Source organism: Astyanax mexicanus, chromosome 11 (genome assembly GCF_023375975.1).
Source record: "Astyanax mexicanus isolate ESR-SI-001 chromosome 11, AstMex3_surface, whole genome shotgun sequence".
NCBI classification, from domain to species: Eukaryota; Metazoa; Chordata; class Actinopteri; order Characiformes; family Acestrorhamphidae; genus Astyanax; species Astyanax mexicanus.
This window is the reverse complement of record NC_064418.1, coordinates 38,439,991-38,458,233: the sequence shown is the minus strand read 5'-3', so window position 1 is coordinate 38,458,233 and position 18,243 is coordinate 38,439,991. Positions and strand designations below refer to the sequence as shown.

Here is an 18,243-nt window from a genome sequence, read left to right as displayed (position 1 = left end):
GCGTCAGTTTCCTCTGGGGACTCAGATAAATTGAATACTCTAAATTGCCCAGAAAAACAGAATACTCTAAACTGATCCGGAAAATTGGAAACTCTGAATTGAGTGTGTGGTATGTATGTACGTTTGTGTGTCTATAAAATGTAAGTATAACTGTGCCCAGATATGGATTGGCACTCAGTCCTGGGTAAATGCTGTAGTGCCTGATGCAGTCATTCAGGTGGACGGTTGTTTCCGGTTGAGAGTACGCTGTGCTCTATTGGCTGCCGCTTATCATCGGTGTGTGGATGAGTGTTGATGTGTAATGTGCTTGTGTGTAAAACATGTAAGTTGTAAAGCACCCTTGGGTTTCTAGAAAGGCGCTATTAAAGTTGAACTTCATTCATTTATACCAGGGATGGCCAATTTTTACCACAAAGTGTTGGAATTACACGTGCATCAAAACATTAATTGAATATCTTTAAAAAGTTACTTTATTTAAAGCTGATGTCCGTAAGTTTTGGGATTTAGGGAATTTAGGGCCCTCTCTGGTGAGAACAGGTAATGTCACAAAGAATGAGGAAGAATCATTTTAAACTGGGTGGGTTTGATGCGGTCTCCTTTCAGAGCGGATGAATGTGATTTCAGGTTATTTTCAGTCAGACAGACAGACAGAGAGAGAGAGAGAGAGAGAGAGAGAGAGCTCAGTCAGAAACCTCACTTCAACTACACACGTTAGTTTTACTATGAGTAAATGAGCTACTGAGCTCTGAGTTTCCCCTTCTGAAGTCTCCATTGCTCCACCACCCACTCGTGTTCAGTAAAACTGAGCCGGATCCTCTTTCAAAGACTGTACATGTAACATAAGTACGTAAAGACTTGTGACGTGGCCAGAAGAACTAATGCAAAAAGCGACCCGACACCCCAGTTTTTAGAATGAACATATTAGTCATATTTCGTTCCAGCACTCTGGTACAATTACACACAATATTTTATTCTTTCTGCAGAAATGCTTCTGCGTTCAGTTTAGAAACACAACAATACGGTCTGCTACTTTCAGTAATTCATTTCATAATGTGATTATATAGATATATTACAGAGTGTCTAGTGTATCAATTTTAAGCGTTTATTTCTTTAATTGTTGATGATTATGGCTTACAGCCAATAAAAAAAAAGTCAGTTTCTCAAAAAATTTGAATAGAATAATTTATAATAGAACATTATATAAGACCAATTGGTACTTTTGGCAGTGTGGGCAGTGTTCCAAATCCTGCTGGAAAATGAAATCAGCATCCTTATAAAAGTTGTCAGCAGAGGGAAGTTTTAAAGGGGAAGTGCTGTAAAATTTGGACTTTTTTTTTTTACAAAGATTCAGATTTCATTTTCCAGCAGGACTTGGCACAGGGCCCACACTGCCATACTATACTGACTATACTGACTCTGTCCTAACAGTGATAAATCTGCCTGTAACCTTTCTTTATTTAATCATTAACTAGAGAAGCGATATCAGTTGCTTGAGTTGCAGCATCTGTTATGGGCACACGAGCCAAAAACTTACTAATTTAATGATACTGTAAAATAGAATTAATCTCATATATAGATAATTACATTCTCTCTGCACTATGAACGCCTGTAAGAAGAAGAAGAAGAAGAAGAAGAAAATTTAATACATGAAAATTGATTCTTTATATATCAATATCCTCCTCTATAAGCAAGATCGAACTGCGAACTGATGAAAGAACTGAACCAATTCCTTGGACAGCAAAACTAATCATCTGTTAACCAAACCGAGGGTCTGTCCCTGTCGAAGGAATTGGTCCAGTTCTTCTGTCAGTGAATCAGCTCAGCGTTTTGGATGTAGATGGCGAGGGGGGGGAGAAGACCCCCTGCTGCAGTAGTGTCCTAAAATAGCACTGAGCCGAGGCAGGATGAGCTCCTGCAGGACCAGCGAGGAGAGATCAAACACTGCTCTGCTTTTAAATAAGCCACCAACACACAGCCAAACAGCACATACCGGACAAACTGCTATACTGGTGATGCAGCAGCAACTGAGTGCTCTTCACCAGCAGCCATAAAACATGCATCATCATCATCCTCATCATCATCATCACCACCATCATCGGTGCTAAAGAGGAAAGAGGTAATAAAAGTCCAGACAGTGTAATTTCATCTTTGACGCAGTTTCCTGTCTGTGGAAACCTGACCAGCAGGCTTATATTAATAATGCCTTTGTTAAATAAATGAATTGTGTTAATTCTTAAAGGGGTTGCTTCATATTACCATGAGAAATGAACCTAACTTTCCACTGCTCATCTGAGCGAGCCTCCAGAGTCCCATCTGCTCTAATAAAGGTGCAATCTCACACAGTTCATTCTCAATCACAAAGCATAAAGCAAAAAGATCTTTCTTTCCAAACAATTACAGCCTTATAATTCAGACTAAGAACTGACTACAAAACAAAGCACAGCTCATTTCAAGACAATAAATTGTATTTTGTCTCTTACTAAGTAAGTATAAGTGGAAGATTATTTAGCTTATTTTAGGAATAATGATCTTAATCAGTCTTACTTAAAATTTCTATAAGTAATCTGAATTTAAAATAAGCTGGTCAGGTTATTCTGATAAAAAAAAGTTTTACTGCACTCATTTTGAGACCTTGCAATTTCTTATTGTAAGAAATCTTACTAAGAAGAAGTTGCTTACCCCATTGGCATTACCCTATTTTAATATAAGCATATACAGCTTTGAATTATTTTTTTTTGCTATTTATAGGTATATGTTTGAGTAAAATGATAATTGTTGTTTTATTCTATAAACTACAGACAACATTTCTCCCAAATTTCACATAAAAATATTAAAATAAGTTCATATTCATACATTTTTGGAGTTCAGAAATCAATATTTGGTGGAATAACCTTTTTTTGTGAGTTTTTAAGCATATTGGCATGTTCTCCTCCACCAGTCTTACACACTGCTTTTGGATAACTCTATGCCATTACTCCTGGTGCAAAAATTCAAGCAGATCAGTTTGGTTTGATGGCTTGTGATCTTCCATCTTCTTCTTGATTACATTCCAGAGGTTTACAATTTGGTAAAATCAAAGAAACTCATCATTTTTTAAAGTGATCTCTTCTATTTCTAAACATCTGAATTTCTGAATTCTGAACTCTTAAAACTCTTTTAAAAAAAATACATTTCTGAACTTCTGAAAACTCATGAATAATCTTTTTTTCTTTGTATTATTTGAGGTCTGAAAGCTCTGCATTTTTTGTTAATTCAGTAGTTTCTCATTTTCTGCAAATAAATGCTCTGAATGACAATATTTTTATTTGTAATTTGGGAGAAATGTTGTCTGTAGTTTATAGAATAAAACAACAATGAACAACAATGTTCATTTTACTCAAACATCTACCTATAAATAGCAAAATCAGAGAAACTGATTCAGAAACTGAAGTGTATTTTTTCCAGAGCTATATAAATATATAGTATTAATTTATTGCACAGCCCTACTAAGAGGACGATTCCTGCATTATTATTAATCAGGCACAAAATCTCTGAGACCCTGTTGTGTACATATGTGCAGGTTGACTCACCGTTTTTCAGGGTTCAGAGAGAGAGAGAGCGAGACAGAGAGCGAGAGAGACAGCTCACAAACGTCTACTGGTCTTCCTCTGGCTTGAACTGACAAAGTCCTTCACGCCCAGTAGCCTAAAACACAAAAGAGAGAAGGCCATGTTAGCTGGCACTGAAAATAAAACAACACCAGAACATCTCGCATAAACCCACAGCAGCAGCACAGGTCCCGGTGTGCCGCAGCATTTAGAGCAGGAGCCACACAACAGGCCTGTTTGATCACGCTTCTGTAATCATCATCAGAACCTGGGCAGCAGTTCTGCCCTCATTCACATGATGAATGACCCGAGACCCTCAGCGTAACGATCCTTTACTCTCCGGCCAGACGCCCGGGCCTGGCAGGCAGTGAACGTGGCCAGGCTGGAGACAGTGAGCCTCCCTGTAGGCAGCTCGGTAAACAGCACATGTTGGTTAATGACGCAGAGTGTTGGGAGCAGATCTGTGACCCCACATGTTGGACAGCGAGCCCAGCAGGGCAGGAGCACAAACGGGGGGAGGGGTGGGGGTTTCTACAACTGCCCGCAGCAGCAGGAGTAACCCGCAGAGGATTCAGCTCAGCCCCGGATCAGCCGAGGGGAAGGCCGGGCTGATCTCCTGGAGGCCTGATGTCCTGGAGGAGCTGACCTCATGTGAATCAGTGTCGATGTAGAAGAGCCCAGAGGGAGAAAGATGATGATGGGAATAAGAAGAGAAAGGCAGCTTGCAGATACTTCAGTAGTGCACAATAGAACACAATAGTGTGGGTATAGTTTCATTCATTTTAATACACATCAATGATCAGAACAAGCACTATATTTATAAATAGGCCTGCCACAATAATTGCAATATCGATTTATCGTACAATAAATGTACAATTGTACAAATGTACAATTTTGTGCTTCAGTAAGTCAGTAAAAAGTAGTTAGGAGTATTCAAATCAATAAAATGATAAGGGTGCCCATACTTTTGCACCGGTCAAATTTTGGTTTAATGCATATTGCACATTTTCTGTTATAACAATAAACCCCATTTCGATCCTGAAATATTAATGTGTCCATCAGTTATTAGATATATCAAACTGAAATGGCTGTTGCAAACACCCAAATATTTAGAACTAAAAATGATTAAGATTAATAGGGGTGCCCAAACTTTTGCATATGACTGTATCTTGACCTCACTAACAATCTTGGTCAAGAATGCAATGAAATCCTCACAACAATGCTCCAAAATCTAGTAGAAACCTTTCCCTGAACAGTAGAGACAGTTACTCCAACAACAGCAAGACAAGCGCAGTGTTCTTTGGCTTCTATAGGACATGGCAAATGTCCTATATTTTGTTAGTATTATTTATTTAAGTACGATTATTATTATTAACACCAGGAGGGTGAACACCAGGAGGGTGAAGACTAGCACATGCCTCCTCCGACACATGTGAAGTCAGCCACCACCTCTTTTCGAACTGCTGCTGATTGGCAGCACTGTCGAGTAGCATCACAACACACTCGGAGGAAAGCGCAGCGACTCGGTTCCTAGACATCAGCTCACAGACGCAGCCTTGTGCTGATCAACATCACCCTTTAGAATGATGTGGGGAAAGAGCGCCATCTACCCACCCAGAGAGAGCAAGACCAATTGTGCTCTCTCAGGGCTCTGGCAGCTAATGGTAAGCTGCATGATCGGGATTCGAAGCAGCAATCTCCTAATCATAGCAGAAGCGCCTTAGTCCACTGGCGCACTCAGAGGATTTTACGTAAGTATTATTTATATACTAGATATAAGGGATTATTTTGATTTTAAGGGTTGAACCATTTAACTGTACTGTTTTTCTTAAAAAAAAAAAAAAAAAACGAGTTAGTTAAAGTATAAAAAGACAAAAACTAAAATTTTGAAGCATTTCTCTTGATTTAAATAAATAAAAAATAAAAAAACAGACACAATGTAAAGTATCATCAATAAGCAATAAGACTAAGCTGTAAGTGGGATCCCAAGAACCACTACGATTACTATGAAGAGGTTTTAAATAGTCTTAATCAGACATAAGGAGTGTAACAGAGTCAGTAAATAGCTCTGCCAGGAACAGAGGATCGAGGCTGAACCGCATTATTAGGCCGAGGCAAGGAGGCACAGTGGCCTTTATCCAGAGAGCTACAAACAAATCACTGATGAGAGCCAGAAATAGGGCTTTCAGGCCCCGTGTGGTAAGAAGTAGGGCATGTTTTGAAACCTTTATCTAACCTGATGTCGTAACATAAATATTGATGCTAAGTGCCGCTGGGTTCTATAGGATTCTGCTCTTCGAACCCGAACGCAGAAGGCTTTTAAGCTCGCCTGGAGTGGTCAGTCCCGAACGGTAACCCCAATCAACTGTCCTCGCACCCATCAGAGCGCTCATTTACTGCAAACAGAGCTACAGAAAGCACAGAGAGAGAGAGACAGAAAGAGGGACAGACATAGAGAGAGAGAGGCTCGGTAAAGGTTTCAAAATAGATGACTTCATGCTCGCTCAGACACAGAGGTCTAAAAATAGAGTGTTCTGTCATGCTAAGCCAACGGAGAGTGACAGCACAGTTCAATTAAACAGCTCACATCTTCATATCGCTCTTACTCTGTTTGTCTCTCTCTCTCTCTCACACTCTCAGGCACGCATAACTGAATGTAAACTGAATGTCTCGCAGTAATGAACCACCGCGTCTCATTTCCAAAACCATTTATTGCATATTTTAATCGCAGCGATATCTCTCTCTCTGCTGCATTCTTTAATTAAGACTCCTTAAACCTGCAGTTTTGCTCGGTAGTTGGAACAGCCTTGATGCATAACAGTCATTAGCGAAAACCTGCAGTGGGTCCAGCCCCATCCGGAGAAGAAAGAGAGCGAAGGAAGTACTAGAGGGAAAAAAGGTACGCACAATGGCCTTATTTTCTGCCTCAATGCGGCACAGCAAAGCTCGGCTTAATAGCTCAATTTTTCACGTCTATAGCCTCCTGTGGAAATGTCAATAGCCACGGCGGTTGAAAGTGAAAGGAGAAAAGAAAGCGCCGGATTTTGGCAGCAAACACGGATCAGCGGCTGAATTACAGCTCCGTCTGTCAATAAGGAGAAAGGGGTGTGTCGCGGCCGGGCTGGGACCGGGACCGGGCCCTGGACCTGTCCCTCTCAGGTGAAACGCTTGGGGAAACGTCACGTTAGAGAAAGTCTGCTGTCAGGATTAGGATAAGGTTACTTATCAGAACCAGGTCAGATGCCACACAGAGCTGTGAGTGTATGATAAGTGGGTTTCCCACTCCTTGTGCAACCCTGATATCTATATTTATGTATAGTGCATATATATATACTACTTTCATGTAAATGCGGATTTCATTTTCCAGCAGGACTTGGCACACTGCCCTAGGGTTGGGCAATGAAACTGAAACACCTTTCATTTTACTGTGGATTTAAGTAAGGTTTCATGGCTAAATTAAACCAGCCTGGTGGCCAATCTTCATTAATTGCACATTATTGCACCAGTAAGAGCAGAGTGTGAAGGTTCAATCAGCAGGGTAAGAGCACAGTTTTGCTCAAAATATTGCAATACACACAACATTATGGGTGACATACCAGAGTTCAAAAGTGGACAGTATAGTTGGTGCATAATAGTTGGTGCACGTCTTGCTGGAGCATCTGTGACCAAGACAGCAAGTCTTTGTGATGCATCAAGAGCCACGGTATCCAGGGTAATGTCAGCATACCACCAAGAAGGATGAACCACATCCAACAGGATTAACTGTGGATGCTGTAAGAGGAATCTGTCTGAAAGGGATGTTCGGGTGCTAACCCGGATTGTATCCAAAAACATAAAACCACGGCTGATCAAATCACTGCAGAATTCAATGTGTTACTTCAACTCTCCTGTTTCCACCAGAACTGTCCGTCAGGACAATAAATTATTGTGATCTAAAACCAGGTGTTTCAGTTTCATTGTCCAACCCCTGTATTTAATATATGAGTTTAAAATTTCCACTGATTTTAACTTTTCAATGATATTATCATTTTTTTGAGATGCACTAGTACATACACACACCCTCACACACACACACCCTCACACACACACACACACTCACACACACACACACACACACACACACATGCACACACACACACATGCAGCAAATTACATTAATGAGATCCTGCAATTAGTGGCCTCACCTTCACTGAATGCACACTCTGAGAGCTTGCCTTTAAGACACAGATATTATGACATTGCCAGCAGCATTGCGAAACCCGATACATTACTGGATGTATTTTTTTAACCCTCCATTTCTATCACATTTTTTATACAGGAAATACGTAAATATTTCGTAGGACACCATTAAGAACCTCTACAACTCCATGCAGAGATGTAGGGCATGTTGTGTTACAGATATGTTAAGCACTACGTCTGTATGCATAGCTCAACAAAATGTGACCAAGAGATACCCATATATATCTGTATTTATTGCAATACATCCTTTTAACATAAATAGTTCATCACCATTACAGGTCTATGTCAGGTCTGTCTGTGTGTGTGTTTTAAAAAAGAGACTAAAAAAGGAAAGCAGGTATTCGTGCATGACTGAGGTTCAATCAGATTAGCACATCAGCATCTCTTGCTACAGATATCAAAGTGTCAGCTAATCCCCAGCTGGCCTTCAAAAGTGTTTGATTCCTTCAGACGTCATTCCTTTAATCCGGCACGATCAACACGCATTTAACTCCGCCTTTCAAGAAAGAAGCAGGAGGCAGAAGACTTTATAAAGCAAGATAACCCCTGTCTAGTCTCTCGCATTACACAAATACACTCACTACTCAACTACAACAGGCGCATACAAACACTCCACACACACACACTTTTACACAGATAAAGAAGAGGCCCACCTATACGCCTCCTCCAACAGTCTGCCAAACTCACAAACAACCTCCCAGTCTTCGGGAGAGGACCTCGAGTGCCTCTACTCGAGTGTTTCTCTGAGATTTGGCCAACAGAAGCAGAAAACTCATTCGTCCTGTTCAACCGTTTTCACCTCTGCAGCTAGCCAGCCTCAAAACCACAGCATCTGCCTTTCCCATCACCACCCAGAGCTTCTCTCCCAGAATACACTCTGCTTTTATAACAAAAGAACCACAGACTGTCTACATGTCTACAGGACACCAATGACTTCTGTAAACACTGTTAAAGAAATAATAATATTACTACCATGTGCAGACATGCTTTCACCGTCACAAAGATATACAGCAATTCATATCCTTTAGATCATTTAATACAACAAAATGTTTAGAAAAAATATATAATAAATAAGTTTCATGGTAAGATTGATTGATGGTAAGACTATTAGTTAGATTCTTAGAAAAAATTATTATGTGTAAAACTCATTACTCACCTGTTATTGTTACAGAAAAGTGATTATTTTCTAATTATTAAAATAGTTTAGTTTACTTTTATCAATTTTTTACCTCATAAACTGTATGGACTTTAAGTTTTGTGGTAAAAATTTTAAACTTATATATTTTATAGATGTATAATTACACACAGAGTGATCTATTTTAAGCGTTTATTTATTTTATTGTTGATGATTATTACAGCTAATTAAAACCTAAAAATCGGTGTCTCAGAAAATTTGAATATTATATAAGACCATTTGGTACTTTTGGTGCTATTGGCAGTGTTGGAAGTGTGCCAAGTCCTGCTGGAAAATGAAATCTGCATCTCCATAAAAGTTGTCAGCAGAGGGAGGCATGAAGTGCTGTAAGATTTTCCGGGAAAACACTGAAATTACTTTAGACTTGATAATAAAACACAGTGGAGCAGCACCAGCAGATGACATGTCTCTCCAACCAAACCATCACTGATCATCAGTAAATTTTACATTTCATTTAAAAATCAAGAGACCAGAGTCTGGTCATTTTGAAACATTTTTACAAGTCCAGATAAAGTAGGGCATGTTTACACCTGACAATAACAAGTATTCTGTAAACTGGATTGTACGTGGCTATGCTTTGACCAGATTCTGTTTTTGACCGATCCTTAAAATGTGTACCCAGTGTGAACACGAGATCCAATTTTTCACATCATAATAAAGCATAAATTTGGCTAAAAAAATAAAAATCCAACCGTTACTAAAAACATCATCATCATCGCTCTCCGGCGAGGATCTGTGATTAATTAATCCATTGTGGAAATCTGAATATATATATATATATTTTTTTAGGCCATATCCACCAGCTCTACAGGGATGATGTACAGTACAGGCCAAAAGTTTGAATACACCTTCTCATTTAATGCGTTTTCTTTATTTTCATGACCATTTACATTGTAGATTCTCACTGAAGGCATCAAAACTATGAATGAACACAGTTATGTGGAGTTTTATGCACTTAACACTTAAACTTAAAAATGAGCTGGCCTCCACAGTCACCGGACCTGAACCCAATCCAGATGGTTTGGGGTGAGCTGGAGCACAGAGTGAAGAAGGCAAAGAGGCAACAAGTGCTCATAAACACCTCTGGGAACTCCTTCCTTCAAGATTGTTGGAAAACCTTTCATTTCAGGTGACCACCTCTTGAAGCTCATTGAGAGAATGATGCCAAGAGTGTGCAAAGCAGTAATAAGAGCAAAGGGTGGCTATTTTGAAGAAACTAGAATATATATATATATATATATATATATATATATATATATATATATATATTTTTTTTTTGGTACCACTTTAAAATAAGACTACCTTTATAAAGGGTTTATAAATGGTTCACAATTAGTTTATTAATGATTACTAATTAGGCTGTAAATGCCCTAAAATCATTAATAATCAGTTATAACACATACGTAGAAAGGGCAACAGTATAGACGGCTGTGGGTTCACTATTTGACAAACAACAGGTCATTGTTGCCCTTTCTACGTATGTAAAATGATTTTTAAGGCATTTACAACCTAATTAGTAATCATTAATAAACTAATTGTACACCATTCATAAACCCTTTATAAAGGTAGTCTTAGTTTAAAGTGGTACCATTTTTTTTTAGTTATTTCACCTTTTTTGTTTTAGTTAAGTGCACAACTCCACATGTGTTCATTCATAGTGTTGATGCCTTCAAAGCTATGAGAATCTACAATGTAAATAGTCATGAAAATTAAAAATAAAACGCATTGAAAAACAGAAGGTGTGTCCAAACTTTTATCCTGTACTGTATATTAATCTTACTGTGATTTGATAATGATTCGGAAAAAAATATTACACTGAATAAAAAAAAAACAATCACTGTTTGTATATCCAAAGAAAGAAACTCTTCATCTTTTCTCCAGGTAGGTTCAGAGCATTTGTCAGGAGATGTTTAGCAGAATAGGCCTCGAGTTCGTAACACAATGAGGAAAAATTCCCTGCTTAAGAATCTGCCAACAAAATAAATAACAATGCATCAAGCTCTAATGCGCAAAGACAGTGGCAGTGTATTCAGTTCCCCTGTAATCCATCTCCATCATCTGCCGTAATAACACTGCCATTTCCTTTCTCAAACTGTTCTACACATCCAAACCGTATCTAATGACCGGGGAGAGACGCTTTCACTGGAAAAAACGCCAAGCAAAGCACCTCGCAGAGGAAATGAGTGAGAACTCTGTCCATCACCCCAAACAGCTCCAGCTCACAATAAGCTCATTAACCTAACAGCGGCGTGATCTCCCGGCTGCGTGATCTGGGTCAGAAGGTGAAGTGGCGGCTGTATCGGCGCACTCTCCCCCGACAGGACAGAGTGAAGAAATGAAGACATTACGAGTCTAATGAGTTCTGATCCGGCCTGGAGGAGCAGCGGAGTCAGCAGGAGCGCGGTCTGCAGAAACCTGGCCGCCTGGGTACCACAGGAACAGCATGGCTATGCTTAAATCAGGTGGATAAACATTTTGTAGTCAGACTGGGCAAACAGTATATGGAAAATATATTATATCAATATGTAATTATCGCAAGTCAGAATATAGCAGTAGTGATAGATTCTTTAAAATCACTATTCACATACAGTAATCATGCATAATATTACGACTTGTTTCTACACCCATTATCCATTTTTTCAGCTTCACTGATCATATAAAACACTTTAAAATTCTAGAATTGCAGACTGTAGTGCTTCTGTTTCCATTAATGTGGCTGGGTATAATTTTACATTTTTTTCAAAACCAATATTTTTTTAATACTGTTTTTCTAAATTGTAACCAAAAAAAAAAAAATATATATATATATATATATATATATATACACACATATTTAACAGCTGACATAAGTAATATCCTTCTCATAGTGTCATCATGAGAGACTCCATCAACAGTGAGCATGTTTGTGGAGCTTTATTGTGCTTAAACTGCAATTTTGTTTTCCTACAAATATTGCTTCATGCAATTTAGTTCTTTTTAAAAAATATCGGCATAACATTGACAAAATCAAATTTTATTATATTAGTGATGTCAATCACTTAAAAATGAATTATAATCATGATTTTTTTTTTATGCTGGTATTTCCCTGTATTTTTGAGAGGGGAGCAGTAAAAATAGTGTAGTGTTTTAGGTCAGGCAGACTAGAGCATTTTTACAGTATTATAATATAATAATAATTATATTATATATAATTATAATATAATTATATTTTTTATTATAATATCCTAGAATCTGCTGCAAAAAACAACCAGCCAATGTGAATGTTTCCTATAACATACTTTGTGAGTTATAAGTTAATATATATGTAGGTTAATATATATATATATATGTCACACATTTCAAATGTACTGCACAATTGGTCTAGGGCCCTAAACCTTTAACAATCAATGTGCAGTAAAACATGCATTGGATCTGAAGCCTCACCAGTAGAAAGTACAAATAATAATTTGCATGGCAAAAAATGATTGCGACTAATCGACTAATCAGAAAAAAATACCTGCCAGTTAGTCAACTATTGATATAAATAGTCATTCGTTTCAGCCCTATTTTGTAGTAGTGCTGTGGTGAGGCCATGACCACTGAAGAACACGATGAATGGAGAATAATAATACAAAGTATGCAGAGAAATAAAAGGACGACAGTCTGCCCAAAGGTCTCGACTGCTTCCAGAAAATAGAGACATGCTGATATAGACATTACATTATATTACATTTGGCAGACGCTTTTGTCCAAAGCGACTTACAATAGTGCAGTTATAATAATCCCTGAGCTCTGTATATAAAAAAAAAAAAAAATGTTCTGTCTCTGTTTGCACTTCAAGCATAGTCTTAATATGACTGGTTATGGTTATACATAGTTAAGTTACAAGAGACTCGGGAGAAAAAAACAGAAACCGGTTGTGGTTTGCACTTACTGTTTGCACTATATAGGTACTAAAAAAGTAATTTTTTTTTTCATATTGTTTCTATTTTTTATTAACTAAATTTGCGAGAGAAAACAGGTTGTTAAATTTGCCTTATATAATTCTGTCAAATAAAACTCTATTTTTTAAGTCGTTTTTAACTTTTGAAGTTTTCTTTAAAGTATTTTAAAATTTCGTGAACCCAGTATCGCGAGAGGAGTGTCTCGTCACACCCCTACTAAAGACTAAAAAAAGATATCTGCCCTGTATGTGATCCTACAGAGAGATATGATGGTTGACCCTTAAAAGGTGAGTAAAAACGTGTCGGCAGAGCCCCGGCATGATGCTTCTTCCACCGCGCTGGAGTCAAATCACTAGCCGCCTCTCAACCGACCTTATTAATAACACCCAAACACGATTTATTATTCATCGCAGTTGAGTGTCGACAAGGGCTCGGAACAGGCTGATGGATATCTGTGGGACAGGAGCCCATTATTTCCAGCATGTCATATTGAATTCTACAGGAGTGCACTCAATTTTCCCCCTACAGCTGTGGGCTAAGGGCTCGGGGGCAGGGGTGGTCTATTTCCCCAGGATTTCACTCGGTCAAAATTACATTTTAGTCAGACATATTGCCGTAGCTCAGCACGCCTCTAATGGATCGGACTCGTTGCCCCCGCCCTTCCTGACAGGAAGCAGAATCAATCGTCGGTTGAGGTTTGACTGCAGAACACTGAGGGATCAGGGAACTAGGGCTGCAACTAATGATTATTCTGGTAGTCGACTAATCTGATGAATTTTTTTTTGGTTAGTCGATAAGTTGATTAGTCAACGATTATTTCTACCATGTCCTCCTTCTCCAAAATGATAAAAACAGCTGAACATGAGATTTAAAATCATTTAAATGTCTGGATGTTGTTTAAACGTGGGAAGTACTGAGTAAATAATAGTGAGTAAATATGTGTTTTTGGGCACATTTGGATTTAACCATTTACCCATCTTCCATTGCTCTTCGGTATCCAGCACTGTGCATAATGCGTTACTGTTACAAATTAACGATTAGTCGACAACGAAATTTGTAGTCGACAAATTTAAATAATCGACATTGTCGATTATATCGACTAATCGTTACAGCCTTACAGGTTGCTGATGTGTGCATGATCCTGCATATGTGTGTGATGAGTGAGATGAGCTCCAGCTCTGATTGTTAAAGATGATCTATGAAGCCTGGTTCATGATGCTCCACCCACACAGGGGTTGCTTATTATGGGATAGAGCATGGTTAATTGAGCATGGGCTTGATTAGAATTCATCTCGCTCTATGCCGTCTCATTTTCCGGAGACTGTGGCAACGGTTCAGTCCCCCAAATTGGCCTTGATGGAAAGTTCTCACCTGGTAGGCAGCGGGGAGGTAATAAAACAGCGGAGGGGGGAAAAGCCAGGCCTTAGCGGAGACGACAGACTCCATATCCAAATAAACATCCATCCGATTTAATGAGACAGTGTCACGATCAGAACCTGCAGGGATTTCCAGTTAAAACTTTCTGTGCTTTCTGAGGAAAACACAGCGCCGTTCACAGTGCAGTTCAGCTGTTGGGATTCGGCTCAGGTTCCCCGGGCCAAGGATGGAAGTAAAGGGGGGAGGACACAAAAGGGGAGTTGTTTATTTGAGGAATTAGGGAAGCGACAAGGAGGAGTCTCCAGATGGAGTGTAATTAGCTGATTGGCCGCGTGGGTGAACGCCGCGGTGCTGGCACACAGCTGGCCGAGTCTGCACTCTGCTGCTCCTCCTGCTTCACTAACGGCTTTTCTTTACCCCCCCTCAACGTCAGGCACGAAGCCACGGAGCTGCAACGTCTGCCGTCTAGTCTTCAGCTGTGAGGCTGCACAATTCATCACTTGTTAATCATCAGAGTATTACTTTAATAAAGAATATCAGACAAGCACAAAGATCTGGCACATTATCTGATACATCAATGAACTGTAAACTCTTTTTTTATAGAGACTACTGAAGCCTATCCTCCAAAAGCTTACAGTAGTAGTTCCAGATACTACTTTATGTGCCTATGCTTCTAATAAAAGGTACTGAGAAGTATTCACCAGACAAACAACTACATTGGACATGAAAGAGGTGTTAGGATAGCGTTATTGCGGTGTGCAGTGCTGTTGGAGTTTTTAAACACCTCAGTGTCACTACTGGGCGGGCTACTGCCATCACTGCCTGGCCAAAAAAAAAAAGTTACCACCAAAAAAAACAGGTCACACACTCTAATATTTCGTATGCACGCATAAAAAACGCTAGTTAATATTGCCCTGGCATTTACTAGCGCTAACCGCAGCACTCAGGCACCTGCTGCACCCAGCCTTAGTGTATATCTGGAAATCTAAGCTTTACTCACCCAAATAAACAGTTTTCAGGAGAGAAACCTGTGTAGACCAACATCCAGCGCTTGTTTGACTTCAAAAGAAAAAGATTACAGATTTGTTTACTTAGCTTAGCTCTACTTAACATAGTTTACCATCACCCTTACCATCACCCAGCAGCGAGACCTGCTGATTTAGAAGCAAAACATGGCGACACCCCTGTTCCTTAATAGTGTTGCATAATGCATCTTATAATCCAGCGCACCTTACAGTGCGAAAAATACAGTAAACAATCACCTTTCTTACTTTTCCTCAATATTTTTGCAATATTTTGAATCGTAACCCCTCTATTTGGTGGTACATATCGTTTCACCAAGGTCTTGACAATATACAGCCCTAATACATATAGACTGACATTTTGATGCTTTCACTGTATCAAGATATTTCTGCAGCGTATTCCATTCTATCTTCCTCCAGTAGGAGAGAGAGAGAGAGAGAGAGGGAGAAAGAGAGAGAGCATGATATAGAAATATATAAGAGGGGATGGAAGTGAGAGAGACAGAGAGTGTCCAGGCCTTCCAGCTGAAATCCGCGCTGCAGAGAAAGTGATTAGCCCGCGTCTCATTCGAAGTGAGCCGCCATTTACTCACAGCAAGCCAGCCAGCCGCCAACTGTGAAATGAAACTGACTGAAAAGAAACACCACAGCTCAGGCCCAAATGTGATGGATCGCCGGCTTTAACGGCGAGGGGGGGGAGGGGGGTGGGAGAAAAACACGGCGGCGAGGGAAAGAGGTGGTTCTGCACGACTCCTTCTGCGTGATAACGTGCAATTAAGTTAAGCGCAGCACTCAGAGTGAACTCTAGCAAAGAACACAGTCCGTCTTAATCCCGCTTCACGCTGGCTGCAAATTACATATTGCCATGGATCAGTTTTATTATGAAAACATTACAAGCGATTGTAGCACATGATCCGCGACGGCCGCGAGTCACAGACATCCAGAGGCCCATTAAAGTTCTGAGTGCTGAATGCTTTGAGACTTCACAGCCCCGCAGAAATACGTGATAAAAGAACTCTCATTAGTTTTATTCCGCTGCCTGAGGAGTAATAAAAGTCCACGGAGGTGAGAGGATTTTTAACTTCAAAACAAACAGTGTCGATTCCGCAAAGCCTCCGCTTGTTCAAAATGCATTAAAACCTCGAGCACAAGCCAAGTGTCACTTCACAAGTGAGAGGCGAAGAGCCGATCGGTCCCGCGGGCCGGAACGCTCCGTCACTTCATCATTCAGATACGCTCATTACATCTCAAACAACAACTCCACATTAAAAGCTGCCCGTCCGGCTCATCAGTCAGTAAATCTCTCAACTCGTCCGTCGGCTCAGCCGAGAGGCAGCGATTTTCAACACTGCTCCTGAGGCCTCGCTGCAATTGACAGATTAGCATTTCCTCTGATCGAGCACACCTGCTAATTATGAAGCTCTTTATGAGCCAAAGCAGACATTCCAGTACAGGGAAATCACTCAGAACTATACTGTGCTGAAGTGGAGCTGTGATTCACCTAAGGGTTTAAAAAAATAATCGGTGTATCATTTAAAAAAAACGATCTTCATTCAAATGATCCACTATACTGTATTTTTCACACTGGATTAGAAGATGCACCGTCAATGAACGTCTATTTTCTGGTCTATTTTCACACAAAAGGCTCACTGGATTACAAAGCACATTTTTTGCAACACTAGTAAGGAACATGGGTGTCGCCATGTTTTCTTTCTAATGCAGCAGGTCTCGATGCTGGGTGGTGGTGAGGGTGGTTACGTTGACTAAGTTAAGTAAAGCTAAGCTAAGTAAACAAAACTGTAATTCTAAAAAAAAAAAAAAAAAGAAATTCTACACAGATTTCTCTCCTGAAAACTATTATTTATTTTAGTGAGTAAAGTGCTTTAAAGTAAGCTTAGATATCCAGATTTCCACTAAGGCTGTCTCTGCAGCAGCATTTGCATTAGAGGCTATACTGGATTATAAGGCACACTGACGATTTTGGGGAAAATTTAAGAATTTTAAAATGTGCCTTATAGTGCGAAAAATTCAGAAAATGCGATATGTATGCATTAGTATCACTACCGTGCTGTTGGCCTCAATTCCACCCCATCACATCCCTACTGTGCTTTCAACACTGTAAGTGTGTATTTTTGAGCAAATTTCCATATTTACAAATGCATTAAAGTTCTATGTAGCAAAACTACAGTTGGTTTGCCTGTTTTTTTTTTTTTGTTTGTTTGTTTTGTTTCACAAAACTGCTTGTACAAATACAACATTAATTCCTAGAAAATCTGTTTTTATATCCAAACAAAACCTGGTATTGTAAGCAAAATATCCCTAAATGAATCAATATCAAATAAAAATCAGGGCCTTGTGAATCAGACTTAAATTAATTTAGGAATTCAGTGTTGATACCCGGCCCTAATTCCACTAAGACAAACCCTCCCCCTGGGTCAATGTGCTTTTAGCAGATTAGCTCCAGACTAACGGCTCCTACTGATGATGAGATGCTGCGTTCCCTCAGTGGATCAAACCCCAGAACACATCTGAGCTGCTCCCTTCAATGCATGTGGTCAATTCCTCCTCACGTTCTGCTCACTGTTCCCACAGGAGGTTATCATTAGCAATCTGCAGCTCTATCCATCTCCCAGCATGCAGCTGCAGAGCACCGCACCGCACAGGCAGATACGACCACTCTTAAATATCCCCTCACTCTGAGAGAGAAAGAGTGTTACATTTTTGTCTAAGGGTTTTTAAAAAAAACACACCATAGGCCATGCAGAAATTGTATTGCTATTTACAAATATTTACAAAGTACACAAACCAAACACAAGAGCCATTTCTCCAGGGGTAAGCAAAGGCCAAAATAACAAACAAAACCCAATACTATCTCAGGCCTCAAATCTACCTTACCCTAA

General features: G+C 39.6%; 1 protein-coding gene across 2 annotated transcripts in view; it reads right to left on the bottom strand.

Moving 5' to 3' along the window:
• The window catches only part of adarb1b (adenosine deaminase RNA specific B1b), a 208,794-nt gene that overhangs the window by 134,775 nt on the left and 55,776 nt on the right, over positions 1-18,243 (bottom strand). For both annotated transcript variants that reach the window (XM_022680190.2, XM_049485296.1), the window contains exon 2: positions 3,570-3,684. The gene's annotated coding sequence lies outside the window, so the exon portion shown is untranslated. The remainder of the gene's footprint in view (positions 1-3,569; positions 3,685-18,243) is intronic.